The sequence below is a fragment of the Lagopus muta genome, chromosome 9 (genome assembly GCF_023343835.1).
Source record: "Lagopus muta isolate bLagMut1 chromosome 9, bLagMut1 primary, whole genome shotgun sequence".
Taxonomy (NCBI): domain Eukaryota; kingdom Metazoa; phylum Chordata; class Aves; order Galliformes; family Phasianidae; genus Lagopus; species Lagopus muta.
This window is the reverse complement of record NC_064441.1, coordinates 16,826,254-16,841,718: the sequence shown is the minus strand read 5'-3', so window position 1 is coordinate 16,841,718 and position 15,465 is coordinate 16,826,254.

Below are 15,465 nucleotides of genomic sequence, written 5' to 3'. Positions count from 1 at the left end.
TATTTTTCTGCTGGTTTCAGTAAGAAAACTGTTTAAAAACTTACAGAAGTCAGACAAAACCAAAGCCTGAATCTGCACACCTCTAAGACATCATAGGTTCAGAGCTGGATTGGGTTGTGAAATTTGCATCTGATCCATATCAATACAAGAAACCGACTAACCAAACAATGACAAAAAAATCCAAGCAAATTTGAAAGAATTGTATGTATTGAAGCTTTCATTCACACTCTGAAGGTTATGTATTTCAACCTGTTCTAAGAACTTAGTGTTGTGAAATTAATGTGTGCACTGAGAAGTAGAGTTAGCATAAACAGTATAGAGAAACATCTACAGATTGTATTCTTAAAATGTCTATACAAATGAAATGACCTTAAGGCCTTCGGTATGGTTTCAATGATTTGGATTCTTTGTGCAACTTCTGGTCCCTGTGAGTATGTGATCCTGCCATTAAGTTTGCAAGGACTTCAGCCCTGGTCCTTTACAATAGGGAGTAAATAGGCAGTGGAAATTGGCCTTGATGGGTGGTGCTGTGCGTTCCACGGTAGGAAAATGATGGAAGACTGGAAAGAGCTATGGGGGTTGAATCATATATAAATAGGTAAATAAAATCCTATTGGAATAATAAAAAGCTATTCTTTGAAATACCTCTGTTCATCGGAACACCAAATAAGCATGTTCAGTCATTTGAGACTTACTGCTGGTGTGTACATATAAAAAAAAAAAAGCACAGGTCTCTGCAATAATTGAGGTATCACTGAGATGGAGGGGGGGATTGCTAACTTATCTCTGTTAAACCAATGCTTTACTAACGTGAGCTAAATTTCTGTTGGCTAAACATAACCTTCATTCTGTCTGTGCTTAAAGGGTACCAAATATAGTAGGAGTTAAATGGGGAAAATACAGACTGTGAGAATGACAAGATAGGATGAGGGGAAAGACATGGCCTCTAGTAAGACACTTACAACCATTTACAACCATTTCCTTGCATGCAGTTGGAGCAAAAATGAGAAGTTAATCCATATACAAGCAACTAGAAGAAAAACCAACAGACATTCTCAAACAACTAGTCAATTAGCTAATATTACTTCTTCAGCAAGGTAGTGCTTTGTGTTACTGATAATGAAGATCTACTTTTTGTGTAAGATTTCACTGCAGTTGTTAATGGTGAACAGAACTTTGTGCACTGAAATTGTTGTCTTTTTAAAAAATGTAATCCTCATTGCATGGTTTTATTTTCCATAGAACCACAGAGTGGCTTGAGTTGGAAGAGATCTCAGAGATCTTCTAGGTCCTATGCACCTGCTGCAGGCAGGGCTGCCAGCTGCTAAATCAGGCACTTGATTCCAACTCCCTCAGACTGTCTTCCTAATGCTGATGCTTCAGCCCTTTGATCATCCTTGTGGCCTTACTCTGGACCTGCACCAATAGCTCTGTCTGCATCCTTCTAGTGCTGGGAGCCCCAGGCCTGGATGCAGAACTCTAGATAAAGCTTATGAGGGCAGAGTAGAGAGAGACAATCCCCTCCCTCACCCTGCTGCCACTCCTCTTTTAATGCAGCCCAGGATACAGCTGGCCATTGGGGCTGCAAGCATACCATGCTGGCTCACATTAAGTTTTTCAGGACTCTTTCTCAGCAGGGCTGCTCTTAAGTTCTTCTTCCAGTCTGTATATATATCTGAGATTGCCCTGACCCAAATGCAACACACTGGTATTGTTGTATGTCATTTGGTTCACGTGGGCCCCCCCTTTTCAAGTTTATTCAGATCCCTTTGGGTGGCATCCCTTCCTTCTGTCATATCAACTGCACCACTCAGTTTGGTGTCATCCACAAACTTGCTGAGAGTGCACTCGATCCCATCATCTGTGTCACTGATAAAGATTTTGAAGAGTGCTGGTCCCAAAACTCACCATGAGGGACATCATTTGTGACTGGCCCCCACCTGGACATGGAGCCATTAACTTGCATTTCTTGCATTGCGTCTAGCCACATCTCCAATTAAACCATAAAATACTAAGTATGTGCCATTTCACAGGCCTTAGTTATGATTCACACTGCATATGCATATGTGAGACAGTAGCAGAAAAAGGAAGTATGTGTATCACTCAGGGTTATTTTAAGAATGGATTTTGACTTGTGTCATTCATAGTTTAAATATGACTTCTTCAGTTGCAATTAGATAATTTAATGTCTACTGACAGGTCTTTTGTGACTGAGACCCAAGTTTAGCTTTGCGTAGCAAGGAGCTTGCCAAGGAAAAGTAACCTTTTTCACAGTAAGAAGGATAATGGATAACTTCTGGAATTAAGTGAAAAATTGAATCCAGCTTCCTGTGTGCACTCTAGGTCTCACACTGGGATTACAGAACTCACTCTGAACTGTATGGCTGCTGACAATAAAGATTTTATATGTCATTTTTTTTTTTTTTTTTTTTTTATGTTCTTGAATCAGAAAGGTCATTTTTAGATGGAGTTTAGGCCAGGGCTTTGTACTGGCTTGTCTTCTGTGTGGGACACGAGTTTATGTAGCCGTTCTGGAGAAAAATATACTGGTTTAAGGAATGAAGAGAAAGAAAATAAGGTCATGTGCCAGCAGAATTTCAGTGTTAGCCTACTTTCCATCATTAAGAATTTATCCATTGTGGAGCTCTTGCTGCCAAATGCTTGTTTGCCAGTGAGAGGGATTTTATAAACACAGTATTTTCTTATATTATTACATATTAGTATCTGGGTGTACATATAATCTATGCTTAATCGTTTTTACAAATGAAGGTGCTTCTGCCCTTGGTATGTGACAGCAAATAAAACTGAAGATACTTTTCCATGTATTCTGCATTATAAGTTATTTATATGCCATCTTTTGTGGTCCATAACCTACTGCATTATAGGTCATCTTGTCTGTAGAACATTTCATTCTGAGAATTACTTGACTGTGCCATGCAATCACTGAGGGCAGAGGCATGAGACAGCCCTATGAAAAGGATATTCCGTCATTTCTAACCTGTGCATATAACTGAATTGTGCAGTACTGAAGACCTATATGAGTATTTACTTCAAAAATTTTAAAAGTCTGTATTAAAAGCTTCTTCGTTTTAATGTAGCATGATCCCACAGAGACTCTCTGTAATGCTCCATTAATAAAGTTTAATTAATCAAAATATAGTTTGAATTATTGAAAACATATTTAAATTAAGAACCAGCCCTACTAGACTATAATTTCTAATGCATTTAGCTGGAACTAAGAACCTCTCTGTCAAGAGAACATCAATTGATCGTAACACTGACATTAAAATAGGCTGTCTTTAACTTTGCATTTTAAGCTTATTTTGGTATGAGGCAGATTTACAATCTTTCTATTCAAAATAGATGTATGCATTTCATAGAAAACTTCTGTGGGTATTGGTGAGAAAATATTTTCTTTGAAATTTTGCTGTTTGAATTCCACAAGGAAATAACCAGGATGCCCTGTGATGCAATATTATTACCAGATTCTCACTTAACTACTTATTTGTCTTTTAACTTGGTCGTGGGAACAGTAATTTACTAATCTAATTTAATTCATTTGTATCCTTTGGAGATCAGTTCTGCCCTAAAGAAAATGTAAATTGTAAATGGAAATTCAGATGGGAGCTGGCTTTCGAGGTCAGCAGATCAAACGGACAGCCAGGACTTTCAGTCCATTGAACCACAATGCATATGAAGACTCGACTACAAATATGTTGCTTGAGAGGTAGGCTGCCAAGTATATTGGAAATATGATTTGATAATCAGTGCTTTTTACAACTGAAATGACTAATTTTCTTTCCTAGACATAGATAATGGCTGAAGTTTTCGGAAGAAATCAAATATATTGTAAAACAAGTTTTTTTTTGTGATGGAATCTAATTTAGTACAAGATCGTTTTCCCTTTTTGCCAAGAAGTAGGAAATAATTTGCAGTCTCTGCTGTTGAAGTAATTGTATATGCAGGTGGGAGTAGGTGCAGCAAAGCAGTGGGGGAAAGAGACTTTGTTCATGGTGTCTATGCTCTGTCATTCTTGTATTCTGGCTCTAGATCAATTGTAGGATTTGGTAACTAGAATTATTCTAAACCCTGTCAGTTAGATATATAAAATCATTTTCAGTAATACATACAATAATTGAGGAGCTCATAATCCTTAAAATTTAGGAAGAAATGTATATGAGGAGATGCACGAGAATAGGGAAACAGCTGGAGGATGTTAACTGGAGGAAAAAGGAAAAACCTTTTCTCTAAGAGAGTGGTCAGGCACTGGAATGGCTGCCCAGAGAGGTGGTGGAGTCGCAGTCCCTGGCAGTGTTCAAGAGGCATCTGGATGAGGAACTACTAGATACAGTTTAGTAGGTTGTGATAGCAATGATGATGGGTGGGTGGTTGGACTAGATGATCTTGTAGGTCCTTTCCAACCTTGTGATTCTATGACTCTATGAATTGTAGTTCAAAGAGATCAAGGTATATTGCCTGAGTTAATCACTTTCTAGGAGTTGCATAAACTGTGATATCAACATACAGAGCTGAAGAGAAAAAGGGATTATTATTAAAAACATGTTTAAGATAGCCTCTTCTAGCTTGAATTGCTGTGAGAAGAAAACCTGCATGTGGTAATTAGAAACTTTAAACAAAGAATATGCAAAGTATAGAGAAAAGTATGTAGTCTGGGAATTCAGTTGATGAGAATGCATACAGTGTGAGATTCATATGTAATCCAACAGCTTTTTTTCTGAACTCTTTATAAAGGACTGAAATATAATTCATTAGCCGTTTTGAAGTTTCTGATCAGAGCTCTATAGACTGAAAAGCAAGGTACAGCTTTTGGATCTTCAAACAACCCTCAGTTTAATGCACTGTAGGATTGTACCACATGCTGTTTTAGTTGAGCCAGGCTATTTCAAAACATGCAAACAAAATTGTTCTTGGCATTTTTGAATTTGTACGTTCTCTGTGCTGATATTTTTTTGTGTGTGTTTGAGAAGAAAATTTACAGCTACACCTTGTCTCTGTTTTTGTGTGTATGCAGCTGAACTGTTAGAAATTACTCTTTATTTTACAGACATTTCTGCATCAAACTCAAAAATAGATTCATTATGAATAACACTTAAAATGTAAAGACCTTGCTGATGTGTGGATAAATATAAGAATTCATCTGTTAAGAACAGAACTAGTGATTTATTTAATAGCGAATCCTACAGCTTAATCTTTTGCTATGTTCAAGTAATGATGCATCAAGCTCCCTGTTAGTTAGTGAGCAAGAAACCCTCAGGGCAATTGAAATGAACCAACTTAATGTATGGAGTCCCTGGCAAAAAATTACAAGGCCAGACAAGGAGAATGTTTCTACGCTGGAGGTCTGTAACCACAGTATTGGAACCATGACTTGTTGACATTAAAGATCAGTAAAGGACAGTTCTTCCTGGTAGCAAAAAGATATTGTATTAAAAATACAACCTGTGTTACCTAAGCAGCTGTGTGTTTAAAATATTATAGTTGAAAGCATTAACTTTTATTAATGAATTCTATTATCAAACATTGAAAAATTCTAAAGTTCTTAGAAATCTTTGATGTGCAGAAGCCTTATTTCATAATCAGGGAATACAGAAGTTTAAAAAACCCATTGATTAATAATAAATAAATAAATGGCAAAATGGCAAAAGATATATTCTGGAAAGCTTTCTGTACTGTTAAACGGACGTCAACAGAATAGCAAAGAAGTTGGATATCAAAGTTTGTTGAAAAACTATTTTTGGAAAAGATGTCAGTATCTCAGTTCATCACTTTATCCTTGTTCCTCACTTGCAAGGGTCTGGCTTCCCAAAGAAATGGAGTGAAGTTTTCCTGAGTCAGCCAATGAGTACAAAGATTATACTTGTTTGCTGTAAATAAAGAAATATGAATGAGAGAATCTACAGTGAAGTTAGGTCATTTCTGCTTCTCTCTCTGGTTTCATTCTTAAGTCATAATTATCAAATGTGCCTGCTGTGGAATTTCCTTGTGAAATTTCAAATATGCTACTATAAATTCTGTACAGGTCAAAAATGTGCTCAGCTCTTTTGCAGATTTCCTAAATATTTTGATGCTTTGCATGAGATGACATCTCTGATTATTGCATTCTTATCTAAAATTATTTGCCTCCCCCATGCCATGCTAGATATCTACATCTTAGCCTTCATTCCAACTTATATTTGTAGAATTAGTAGTTGACGTATGTGGGAAAACTCTCACGCTCAGTTATTTTCTGCTTGCCTTATTGCTTAAGCTTCCACAGACAGAGAAACTGACCAGCTATTGAAAATTAGTCAAGAGTGAGAGACTGAAGTGGCAATTACTCTTACACCCTTGACTGGAGTTCTCTCTCATGCACCTTCACAATGATGACTGCATTTCTTTCACTGTTGATTTACAGCATGAAATTCGTGTGCTGAGTCACCTTCAAGAGATACAGTATTGCAGTTTTGGAAGTGCACCATTTCAGTGCTGGCATATCAGTTATTTTAGTGTTAAATATTGAACTACATTATTTTTATCAATATCACTTTTTTACAGAGCCAACACAAATATCTGTATTCATGCACATATTAATATATGTGCCTGAAATTAGCAATCAAATCTTATATAACGTTGTTTACCTCTTAAATCCTAAGGCTTGAAGTTCATAAATTGTTATCTCTTACCAACAAGTTAAACAATTTTGTCAACAGATGTAGGAACTGCTCAATATGATATTCTCCTTGTCATCCTGAGCTTAAATTTAAATACCACTGAAATCAGAAGGAGTTCTATGAGTAGAAATGTGTAGGGACAATATGCTCTGATTCTCTATAGCCAGTAATGAGTTGTAGGTAGAAGAGTGGGTATAATGTAGTCTCTTAAGTCAAATGATTGTATGATCACCACTGTTTTTACCAGGGCACGTGTCTTAAATACGAGAACAGTAACACATCTGTTAACATCTTTAAATTTTATAGCTTTGCTTATAATTTCACTTTGTTAACATTTTAATACTTTGAAGTGCATCATACAAGTGCATGTGGCATATCTATTGCTAAAGAGGATTTAAAGATTTTTTTCTTAGCCATTTCCTCACAGGGGGCCTTTCCAATTCATTTTACTGACTCCAAACCATTTCAGTTTCTACTTGTATAATTTTACAAGAAATATGACAAATGTAACTTTTCCCAATGTTTTATGTCCCTAATGAGGAGCAAAAGGTCAAGAACTTTAAGATTGAGAGGGAAGCCAATTACTCTTTCTACCATGCTTTGGAGTACGGTTTGCAACTTGCACTCATTTTCTACCAGCAGGATTACAGGACAGTTAATTTCCTTAGAAAGTTTATGGGGCTTGAAGGGGTGGTGTTTTTTGTACAGGTTTTTAAATGTTTGTGGTTCTTGCTTGAGAGAGGGTCCACAATATTCCATCTGTATATGTTCATAGCATGTATCTATAAAAAAGAAAAAGGCTTTGTAATGCTATTTAGAAGCTGAGAGATAACTTTTAAGGTCAGTAGATGCTTTAAGCTGAATATAGATGTCTGACAGATTTTTCAAAAGCACTTATATGCCTAACTCATCAATAGAGTGATATACTTAGCTTATGAGGTGTTTGTTAAAGCCCTAATTGCCTATCCGATTGTTAGGCACCTTAATTAAAAATCTAGTTCTAGATGTAATTAACATATGAAAGAAGGCAGTCATTGGAAAATGAAGAAAAGGTCAGAAAGAAAAACCAATTGGCGCACTGACAAACTTGATACATTTTTCTTATTTTTGGTTTTGCATAGCTGAATCGAAGGCTGGATATTGACAGAATAAAGGCGTTTATGAGCTTTATTTTCTAATACAATAATCATCTGAACTTTCCCAAGCAGAAAGGTGAGAAAACAGGCACCTATTTTTTAAAATGTCGTCCCTGACTTCTGCCTAAGTAAGGCTTATCAGCCCTCTTGGAGACACTGGTCAAGTCTGTATCGTATGTGAAGATTAGTTAAGCCAGATGTTTGTAACAACTCCAGAACAAGAGATACTGGGTACTGTGGGGCCAAATAATCAAACTTGTGGCCAAACAGCTATGAAGCCATACACTGTAATGGCAAATCCTCAGGCATACACCACGTTCTTAGTAGCAACAAGGAGGAGATTGGGTACAAAGGCAGCTTCTCAGACAAAGGACAGTGCTGCTGTCCAAGGGTCTCAACACCACAATGCGGGCCAGGCCTCAGCTGGGTGCTTTCTTCTCAAACTGGGGATTCAGGATACTGTTGTTGTTCGTGTGTCATAACATTCAGATGGAAATAATGCTTGAATTGTCAGTGATTGGCCTTCATGGTCTCCTGCAACACTTTCCACTGCGTGCTCTAAACATACCCTTATAGCCTAGGAATCTGAGACTTAGGGAGTTCTGAAGGTCATTTAGGACCAAATATAATTAAAGGTTTTGGCCACGTACCAAGCAGCCCGGTAACAGATTCTAGAACCTTCAACAGAGTCCCTCGCCATGAACCATGATGGAGATGGAAAGAGAGGGGAGAGCTTTGAGAGTATAACCCTGTATAACCTGTGAAGGTATTTTCCTTTGGACTAAAGGTGAGAGTAGTGACCTTTTAACTATTCAGTTGCTATATAAAACCTGGAAACCAAATTATGCAGTGCCAGGAGAGAAAACACTTGATAGGTTGAGATCTTCTGAGAATATATGCCGAAGATCAGATATCTAGATTTTGTTTGATTCCAGGATACTGAGGAATTGCAAAAGAGTACTTACTACGCTAGGGAATGGGATGCAGCCTGCAAGTATGAACTGTCTTTGAATGAAAACCCTCTGCTAGTGGAAACACTTAAATTTGTGGATACTTGTGATAAATAAACCCTATGAGACTACTTATCAAGGTAGTTTATTTCTCATAGTTATTTAATAGTGATGCAGGACAGCTTTTCTACCCTACTATTTCATTAAGACCATGCACGTGTAGATGTTAGCTTTTCATTTTTCTCATTTGATACCCTCTCATATTAAGCTGACATGCCAGGTGGCCAGTAAAAACACATGATTCCATCAGACTGGAACAGAACTGCTTAATGCACTACTAATTCTTCTCTTCCACTGCTGAGTTCTGTTCATTCTACTATCAGATGTTGTATCCAAAGTCCATGGCTTATCTGACAATTAGTACACTTATATGTCAAAGCCATCTGAGGATTTACACTGTTCTTTTGTGCTTTGGCTTGTTTTGGATTTTTTTCTCACTTGGATGCTTCTGTGTCTAGTTAAAATAGTACTACCAGTCCTAGAAATTGCAATTGGTCATCTAATTTTTAATATGCAACTCCTATTTCTGTTGGTTAACATGCCCCCAGTTTATATGTGTGCTTGATAGAAATCTGCTTCAAAGCTTAGACGTTCCTTGCCCACCTAACCTTTTTCTAACTTTAACAAAACCAAAAATAATTTAAGCATTTGAAAACAAGCATTTAAAGAAATCACTAGGTGAGTGTAGCTATTTATGTACCATACCAACCAATTCAGGCAAACAAGAGCGGTTTCATTCTGAAATAGCCTAGTACATTGGGTAAAAATTTTGTCTGCAGGGAAGCCATTACATGAGATGCATGCTGTGGTAGAATTAAGCAAGCTTCAAGCCGTGATTCACTGAGGGAACAGAAATTGTATCCCCTAAGATCTAGAGTTTATATATAAAGAAAGAACTAAGCTCTCTCTGATTAAAGACTGCACAAGTACCCCTCTGTGATATGACTAAGCTCAGTCATCAATTCCTATGATCCAAACCTTTGCTGATTTACTTTGGTGTAAATGAGGAGAAATTCCAGAGCAACTCTAGTTCTATTTCATTGTAACATAGAATATAAACCTCTATAATGGAAGCACAATATGGTAGGTTTTTGACTGTCGCTTGCCTGCAAATAATGTTTCACTTGACCTTTGAATAGTACGGTCCCTTCCTAACAATGTTTGTGTTGCTCTTACTGAGTTTCAGTATTTCATGTTTTTGTATTTGATTGTGGAGATAGTACTCTGTAGAGGCTAGGAGATAAATGAACCAATAACTGACTGAGTGAAGTTTAACTAGCAGAATCAAAGTAAAGCAGAAACAAAGTAAAAGTGTAGTGATTAGGAATGTTTTTGGTTGTGTGTTTTTTCTTGGTTTTACTGCCATTGTTGGCAGATCCAAGTTTTCTTCTGAATGGAGGTGGGCATGGGGAAGGAAAAGGATGCATTTGGGATGTTTTGTTTTGATTTAGTTGGATGGCTTAGGAGGATGCATTGCTTATTAGACACAGACCGCTTCAAATAAATAAACAAGCATGAAACTTTTGGCAGCTGTTTCTGGAAATTCTGAGTTTCAGGTTTTCTGAGTCTTTTTTATATCTCTAAGAATGTAAGAGTATGATGCTGGCTTCGTTTCTGTGGCCAAAAATTTGGAGTAGAGTTGCAGTGGCTTTTTTGAATGTAGGATAAATTCCAGCTTTCCTTTATAAAACATGACTATTGAGACCCTCACTAGGAACTCTGTGAGATGAGGAAAATTCACTTCCCCTTCCAATCACAGCTACGGTCTCCAGTCTAGACATTGCCTGCAGCATTAATTGAGCCCTTTAGACCTGAGCAATAAAATCTTAGTTTACCTTTACTTTCTCTGTCTGTCCATTGGCAGAGGATTCTCCTATAATACCACTGCATGGTATGTACTCACCTTTACTCACTCAATTTAGCAAGGAAGTAAGGCTTTCCTAGTATGGAAGTAGTGCCTGATCTAGTACTTGATGTAGTGGTTGACAACTCTGCCTCTGGTGGGGGGGTTGGAACTTGAAGATCCTTGAGGCCCCTTCCACCCTAAGCCATTCTATGATTCTATGAAATATATGTGTGTGTGTGTATGTGTGTATATATATACGTATATGCAATGTGTGCACACATAAATACCAGGGTTTTTAAAGATGTAATAAATACAGTATTAAAATTACAATCAAAACTTGTTATGTTTGCATATTTTCTTGCTTCCTGGTTTTACTGTCTTTGTCACAAATGTATGCCTAGTAATTGTTTTTTAGAAGGTGTCTGGCAATGCAACAGTTTGGCTTGTGATAAGAATGGCCAGCTACTTTTGCTCTCTTTTACATTTGCAACAGCATTTAAAAACACACTGGAATGTATGACAAATGGACTTATAAAATATGAAGGACTTCAATTTATTACTGTCTTTCACAGGCTGCACTTGACATTAAGTTTTTGATGTAGTGACATCTAGTGACAGAGATTGTAAAAAGGAGGGATGCAACAGCCTGTAAGTCCATTGTGTGACATAATGAAAATGGGAAATGATGCATTGTAAATCTCAATTATTCTCAGTACAGTCTTTAGATTGAGCTCTTCAATAGGGTTACACAGTGTTCTCCTGCTGTCCTAATTTAGACTAGCTGCAATTTTGTACTTTATGAGATAGTGCTGGTGACTGATGAATTCCTGGGGCTTCCTGGCACACATTGACAAGGAATTGCATTTAGCAAAGAATGTCTTTGTTATTTTCCTAAATACCGCTCTATTTCATGGAAAGAGGAAGAGGAAAGAGCTGCTGCCACATATAGAAAGAATTCATCTCTCTGTAATGATATGTCCAGACAAGAAATCGAAACTCCATTTTTCAAACAAGTGAATTGAGAAGTTGAGTTGAATTAGCTTGATGTAGGGTCCACTGGAGGCTGTTTTTATCTACATGTTTGGTTTCAGGTTTTCTGAGTAACCCCTTGTCCCCACCCTCTCTTCTCCTAACACTTATCCAGCTCTTTTCTAATGGAGAAGCAGAACATACTATCTCATTTGAATCTGTAAAGTAGCCACACACATGCTGACTCCCATAATTCTAAGCCTACTGCTTGCATTCGCATCTGCTAGAAAATAAATATATGAAGTTTACTGAGCTGATTACATCCCCAAATGGCTTGTCTTTATGTTCCTTCTGTTAAACATCCTTCCTCTATGTCTTAAAGTAGTACTCCATGTTTGTACAGTAGATTAAGATGGCCATGCTGCTACAGTTGCCATCTTAAAAGAACTGTTTTTTTTTTTCTGAGAGTTCGTAGTAGCCAACTATAAACTGAGTATGCTTGCAAAACTGCATAGCATGATTCATGTGCATTTTCTTTTTTTTTTTTTTTTTTTTCCAGAAGTGTTACCCCAAATTTGTCTCTTCTTTTGTGATTTTTGAATATCTCTCTCTCAGCTCTGATGCTGAAAATTGCAAGTTTAGTGTGTCGGCTGGAGGGGAAGTAGAGCTAGTTGGGTAGAGAAGGAAGTCAGGGAAATGGTGAAAACTAATTCAAGTGGACACAATGGGTGGCAAAACCTCAATGGGTGCAAGATGTGTTGCCTGAGGAAATAGCTTTATGTTACAAGCTGTGCAATATAATGCACTTTCTTGCTTTGACAACCTGTGTTTTTAGCCTTGTGCTTAATGAAGCACCTAGATCTATATTTTAGTCCCTGTTATGTCTTGCTTAATTATACAACATCTGATATTTGATCATATTTTTCTGCAGGCCTAGTTTTGGAAATCACTCAACATGAGCACAGAATTATTTTAGGATGGTTTACAGTGACAATTTCCTGACTGACATATATGCAGAGGGAGAGGCAGAGTGAATTCTCAGCTCATTAAGAGAGGTTGGTGAATGGATAGAAGAGTGTTTTTCAAGTAAAAAAAAAAAAAAAAAAAAAAAAAAAAAAGCTTTCTTTTACAAAAAGAAGAGAAAAATGTCAGGGAAAAAAACTGAAAACAAAAAAAAAGAGAGTTTTAAGGCTCAGGAACATTATTAGAAACAAAGAGTGCTAACTAACAAAGCCCAGATATCTAAGTATCTGGAGGGCTGATGTGTGTATTTTACCAGCCTTTTCTTAGTGCTGCTCCAGTAGCCACAATATCCAAAGAAGGTGGAGGCTGATGTGTTGTTGTCAGCAGCACAAACATGCTCCCTGCAGATGGAAGAGCTGCAGAAAGCCCCAGGGATTGATGCTCCTACCCTGTGGGGCAGGAATGTGGAGGGCTGCTGTGGTGTTTCCTCAGACCTAGCACTCTGCCAGCTGCAGTTGTATTCTTTTCCTTTAGTTTCTACTTTAAACATTGCCACCAGATTGCCATGCCTCTGTTTTTTGTTTGTTTGTTTGTTTGTTTTTTCCATTTTTCTGGGTTTTTTTTGTTGCTGTTGTTTTGTTTTTTTTTAATTTATTTATTAAGGTAGAAGAGTGCAAAGAATGTGATGGTCAACACTGAGACCTGGGAGAGTGATTCAAAATTCTGTGCTTATTTCTTCTGGAAAAGCTAATGTGCACCTGTATAAAGTTCTATCCAAACAACTGGAAAAATGATACCTCCTTTATCAAAACCACCAAATCATATAAATATTTTAGTTTTATTTTTTGTCTGTATCAGAAAGACACACCAAAATTATTTCTCCAGTTTTAAGGGTTTTTCCTATATCAATAGAAAACTAGAATAGAAGAACTTACATTTTTGTAAATATAAGTTTTTAAGCATGTTTTGCCTTACTGCAACATTCAGTAATGAAAATATTGATCTTATTAGCTGTGCTAATTAGAGCTGAACGAAATACCTCCAGCAACAGCTAGTGAATATGCAGTGGAATAACAATTCTGAAATTGCTTTTCCAGTGTTTACAGGAGATGAATATCATCAGGGATAAGTTTACTGGCAGGAATGTTGTGAGAAGAGGGCATGGTAAATATTTGCCCACTGTATGTTTTAAATTCATATTTTGATACTAGAAGTTCCTCTTGTAAAAATCAAATAATACTTTTATTTATTTATTTATTCCAACTAATCTGCTTAGGAGAAACAGAATTAACCAGTGTTTGCTTCATGAGTTCAATTCAGACTAATCCTCAGATGCCGGAGACTCAGAGTAGCATATTTACAAACTTAAAGGAGATAAGCCTTGGGTACTTTGGAAATACAGAGCGGTGATACCTGTGGAGAAAGGACTTCCTCCCTTCTGACAGTGACCCTGGATACAGCCTATGATGGTAAATGATGAGTGTGCACTGAGTTTAGAGAAAATGTGCTTTAAAACATATTAAAATAGTTTAAGTTTTTTGTGTATCGGAAAAGACAATTCTATAAACTACTTTGTGGAAATGCTAATGGTGTGAGATTCTGTTCAAATTGATAAGTCTCATCTACTTTAGAGTGTTTTGCAATGAACTTGTCTTTTACCAGGTTGGAAGTGATGTTCTGGGCCCATTTCTTTAAATGTGTTCAATAATGTCAGTATTGAGATCTTACCCTAAACTATTAAATTTTGTTCTACCATCTTCTAATAAGCTGCCAGTCTGATTTTGGCTTGTGTTCCAGTGATAGAACTAGCAGTTACCACTGTCAGAACAAACTGTTCCATTGCTAAAATACTGTAGCAGTTTTAAGTAACACATGATTCATATGATTAATTCATTAGTGTATTAATTCATTATGTTTAGTTTTAGCTATTTAGTTAACATTTTTCAGGTGTTTTTCAAATATAATGTACTGAGCATGCATTTGTGATTTTCATTACTACTACAAGTCCCTGAAATTTGTTTCTTGTTTCGCATATGCAGAATAGGATTGGTTTTAAACCTACTTTTAACGTATGGGGCCAGAATGAAGGATGCACCAAATTTATCACGCTGCACTGGCCAAAAGCAGGCAGAGTTCACTCCAAAGTCTGGCATGTACTCCTTAAAATGAGGCATTTTGCCATGTTTGTGTTGGAGAAGTACTAACTTTGGGGTATGAAGAATGAAAATTCTTAATTAATAACATCAACACTTACATGGTGTTTTTTTTTTTTTCTTTTTTTTTTTTTTCCCCACAATAAGGAATTATTGAACTTCTCCTTTCCCCCCCCCTTTTTATACCACTTCCTTCTCCTGTGTTATTCTGTGGATTTATTGTCTAGTATCTCAGTTCTTCATGTACTTTTCAATTCCATTTCTGCAACTTAGAAATGGAGTTCATTCTTGATGGTTTCATTTTAGGCATCACTCCCACAAAGTCTCTGGCATATGGGAATGCTGATGGAATGACTCACATGCATAAAATTAAGGTTGTGCTTAACTAATTGTAGGATCAGAGCTTTATTCACTAGTGAAAATGTACATTTGATTTCCTCCTGGAATTAGCATAACAGATGGAGAAGAATATATTTTTAATGGAAAAGAGGTAGGGAGAAGCTGGTGGCCAGGGAACAGGAACAAGTCGTAGCTCCCCACGTGTCTGTTCTACCTGTCAACTTTTCTTGCAAAATGAGAAACTTAAACTTCAGGATTTATTTCCTTATTGCTTTTAGTATTTATGATAATTGTAGTGAGAAAAACACACACAAAAATTGTAATAAAACAAGATAATTGGCTAGGGCAGATCAAAAGCTGGTGTTTACCAGTGGGTTT